General features: G+C 41.2%; 1 protein-coding gene across 1 annotated transcript in view; it reads left to right on the top strand.

Moving 5' to 3' along the window:
• The window catches only part of NUTF2 (nuclear transport factor 2), a 63,171-nt gene that overhangs the window by 24,204 nt on the left and 34,423 nt on the right, over nt 1–4,544 (top strand). The window contains exon 2 of the mRNA XM_014525231.2: nt 1,437–1,534. The gene's annotated coding sequence lies outside the window, so the exon portion shown is untranslated. The remainder of the gene's footprint in view (nt 1–1,436; nt 1,535–4,544) is intronic.

A 4,544-nucleotide genomic window follows, 5' to 3' on the forward strand; every position in this document is an offset into this window, starting at 1 on the left:
GGAACTATATGCCATATCTTCTCAGATTGGCCTCTTCAATCATTGCTGGACTCACTGATGATTTTCCTATCTAGTAGAAGACTGTCATCCTTGTATCGAGGGACTGCTGACTGTGACAACTATGATGGGTGGTAGGGAGAAGGACTGTGCAAATGGTGCTTGCTCTTTATTGTTTCCAGTTGCCAGGAGCAAAACAGGAGGAGGCTACAGGTGAAAGGAAGAATAAAAGAGACCCTGATTTAACTTTCCCAAAAGAAGGATTAACACTTAGATTGTCCCCAGTATGTATCCTCATACTGGTAAAACTAAAGTAGCTTAATACACCATTTCCTCTTGGGAAAAGCCTTCAATCCATTTTAAAATCACTTGTATTGATTTTTGTTTAATCCAGAAAAGAGTTGTCATAATCTAAATCAGAGTAAACCAGGTTTAATTCAATGCTATCAGTCACAAAAGTTTTAGGTGAGCTTAACTGAATTGGCTTTAAATTTATGTTAGTTAAATTGTAGTGGTTGTAGAGAAGAACTTATGGCACTAATGACAAAGTACATCTAGCTGGGTTTTTGGTTGTAGCCATGTTGGTCTAAGGACCTTGAATATCTACTATGGTAGAGTCTCCTTTACCTTTTGGCTTCTCCCTCCTCCCCTTTCCCTTTCCCTTTCCCTTTTTTCCCCCTAATTTCCACCTGTTTACATTCTCACTGACATCCTGACACACTTAGCTTCTTTCATTTCTTGGAGTCTCAGAACAGCAGAGACTCCCTATGCCTGAAGAAGGGTGATTGCACCCAAAAGCTTGCAAAAAACTTTTTTCCAACTACTTAGTTGGTCTAATAAAAGATATTGCATCACTATCCCAAAGAACCTCGTCTACCTAAAATACATTTAGACTTTTTCTGAAGTGATTTGTGTAAGCAATTGGTATAGCTCCCATGTGGATTTTCTGCAACTAAGTGGAAGGAGATGTGACTGTAATACCATCTGTGAGATTTGGTCTATTGAAGAGAGTAGAGTTCTGTTGTTGAAATCCTGTTTGGCTGTAAGTGAGCATATATTCAAAACAGCCCTTAGTACTAATCTAGTTAATAGTTCCATAACTGAATGGGACTAGTAACTGCTTTCTGCTCATACTGTTTCCAGAGAAGAGTTGACTGATGGGACGAAGAGGGCTGGAATAGCACTTCCTCCCTAAATAACTGAAAAACTTGCCATATATATCCAGAAATGATGGTTGTGAATTGGGGCTTCTACTCTTGACAAACTAAGCACAGTACCTGTGTTTGAGGGTGGCATGAGAGGTGATAATGTTGAGCACTGGCTATCCCAAAACTATAACTGCTTTGCATATGTACATTCTGAACTTGAACATACAGCTTAAGCTGCATAATCATGGTTAAGATGTCTGATTCCTGTTTTCTTTGTTTCTGATGCTTTAGCTTTTTAGTGGCGAGATGTATCTGCAGTTGAATTCTGCCTAGTCTGCAGTTTTTCTTTCAAGGGACTCTTCTAGTCATCAGTGTCCATCACATTAAAGATGAGTAATGACTTTCTACCTCTGAATTGATTTATCTAAACAATAGCATTTGTTGGAATTTTTTTAAAGCAGATCTCTCAAGAAGATGAAGCATCTTTAATATGGGGGGGTGTGTGTGTGTGTTGAGTGAGTTACTTGTAAAGGTCAGTATCCACACCCTACTGAAACTGGTGCAGCTAAGATGGGCTGGCCACATTTCAAGAATGCCCAACACTCGCCTGCTGAATAAAATCTTCTACATTGAACTGTCAAATGGAGTATGCTTTTGCGGCATACCAAACAAGTGGTACAAGGACACCCTAAAGATGTCCCTAAAGAGTTTCGGCATTGACCCGGAGTCATGGAACCAAATTGCTCGTGACCGTCCATCCTGGAAGTCATCAGTCCAGAGTGGAGCACTGGCCTTTGAGCAGCAGCTCATGGCACAGGCAGTGAGGAAGCACGTGGCCAGGAAAAGGAGGACCTCTTGTGTCCAGTCCTTGTCGGTGTCCTGCCTGTGCTGCAGCATATTGTTCAGGGCAAAGATTGGGCTTATAAATCACCTGTGTACCCATGCAAGCTAGCCTCCACCCCGCTCTTCTCTCTCTTCTTTCTCCTTTTTCCTCTGTTTCTCCCTTCCTCTTTTCTCCCTCCCTTTTTCTTTCCCGCTTCCTTTCTCTCTTTGCCCCTCCCCTTCTCCCCCACTGGATGTGGTTATCTTTGCTTGCGAAGGATGAACAACAATGCTTGTACAGGCTCTTGCTAGTGCTAACGTGAGATGGCAGACAGTGAGCAAACTTCCTTCATGTGGCTGTCTGGATTCACTTCATAATGACCCATAACTCTTTCCAGTTCTGGACTTTGGGGCAAGCATGGCTAGTCAGATTGAGTTGTGTAGCAGTTCTGTAATGTAGTGTCCATGGTGTGTTTAGATTGAAGACATCTGATACGTGGACAGAATTGTAAATAGGAAAGGCTAGTACCATGTGCTTCTGAGATACTCTAATCCCAAGTAGTGGTTTGGGGTTTGGAGTAATAGGGTTGGAGTGGTACTTGTAGCTGTGATGGTCCAAGAAATATGCAAGAAGCGAGGGCTTTTTGTGATACTTTTTAAGGTAATGGGAAGTATCCAGGACTGTTGAGTAAGTTTAGGCTGTCAGCTGCTTAAGGAAAGCATAGTCATTAGGGTCTCAGTCTGACCAGCATTTCTATATCTGAGTTCAGGTGTTGGGCTCAAGTTTCACAGAAAGTCTGGAATTTTTCCTGTGCCATGTTTATACAGCACCTTGTACAATAGACTACTGTAGTCATGATTTCCAGTTTCTGCTGTATTTTAGATAAGTGTTTGCACTTGGCCACTTTTTTTTCTAGAGTGTATGGCAGGCTAGTTCCTTCTTGCCTATATCATCAGTCGGTGTCCAAGTGGAGCTGTGATTCGCTGCAATCAGGAAAGGAATTGTACAAAAATATTTCTGAACTACTACCAGGAGGTTGCTTTGTTAACCTTATTTATATGCCACCCTGAGCCTTTGTTTAGCAAGGGCAGCATATATACCAAACGAAATAAATAAAATTGTTAGTGAAGATGTCCTTTGAGGTAAATAGAATTAACAAGGGAGACTCTGTGTCAGGAAGGGTGCTTGAAACCAGAAGACTGGAGATTATGCTTTTGATAATAATGCTTTGTCGGAGCATCAGAGAGGGCTGTCTGACAGCACACCTATAGTAAAAACAGCAAGTTTGCAAATATTCAGAAAGTTTCAGCATCTATTATTTAGTTCCTGAAAGGAAAGGTGAGTTGTGTTGGGAGGACAGGAGGGTCATCTGGGATGCAGCTGAAGTTTGTCTGTTACTTTAGAACTTCTTACCACTTGGTGTCTTCGGGAACTTGGAGCACAGAAGTGAGATTATGTGAACTGTGTGCATTTTTAAACTACCTCATGCTCTTGCACAATGCTTCTCTTGCACTTGTAGCTTTTGGGTACTGTTGTTTAACATTAATTGTATTTCTGAATGTGTACATAGTTAACATAATAGTCAAGGAAGCAGCAGTGGTAGGGTTAGATGGAGTTTTAAAGCTTTGGGGTGTCTTTTGGGGGGCCTGTTGTTTGGGTTGCTTCTCTTTTTGTAGGATCCCTGAACTTTTCTGGAAAGCATGGGTTACAAATCTACATGATGAAGATGATGATGATTATGGCAGATGCATTTTACTGTATATAAGTTTGGTCTTCTTACTATGAATTGGGAAATGCTTTCCTTCCCCACATCAGTTATCCCTGAGAGAAAAAGGGTGAGGATTGCTTCTCAAATTTTACAGATCCCTTGCAGGCTAGCTAGAAAAAAAGTTTGCCCCACTCAAAACCTGCATGCAGCTCAAGAGGTTCTACAGTCCTTTCAAATGTCCCGATCCTATACAAGATGTTCAAACTACTGTTTGATTTGTCTTTCCATTCTGAGGTGAATGAAGTCCATTTTCAGTGTTTGAGAAATAATACTCCATGCAGAGATCCATAAACTTCTAGAAAATATCAGCTAGGTTTCTGAGCCTCCTGTCTGAGGGATTACTCACACATTATGTTCCACTGAGTTTTCTTGGTTTGGTTGTTTTAATTTGGATGTTCAGTTGATGCTGTTACAGGAAATCACTGCAGTTACCTCTCCAAGCCTCTGAAATCATAGCACTGCTTTGGTGGTTTCTGGTTGTCTCGGTGCTTACTAAAGTGTGGAGGATCTAAGATCACTGAGTAAGGTTAGGTTGATGGGCATAACTTCCTGAGAGAGTGGGAACTTTTGTCATTTTATTTATAGATTAGGAAAATGTATTTGGCTTTATACTCTATTGTCAGAACAAGGTGGTAGATGATGTTGATTCTGTAACTAGGAACATCTTAACTCCCACCTTTCAATTAGCCCTCCATATTGCATGCCATAGTATTACCAAATTTTATCTGCAGACTTTATAGATTCATAGATGCTAGGGTCAGAAGGGACCTCAATAGATCATCGAGTCCGACCCCCTGCATAGGCAGGA

Source organism: Alligator sinensis, unplaced genomic scaffold (genome assembly GCF_000455745.1).
Source record: "Alligator sinensis unplaced genomic scaffold, ASM45574v1 scaffold1317_1, whole genome shotgun sequence".
In the NCBI taxonomy this organism is placed as follows: Eukaryota; Metazoa; Chordata; order Crocodylia; family Alligatoridae; genus Alligator; species Alligator sinensis.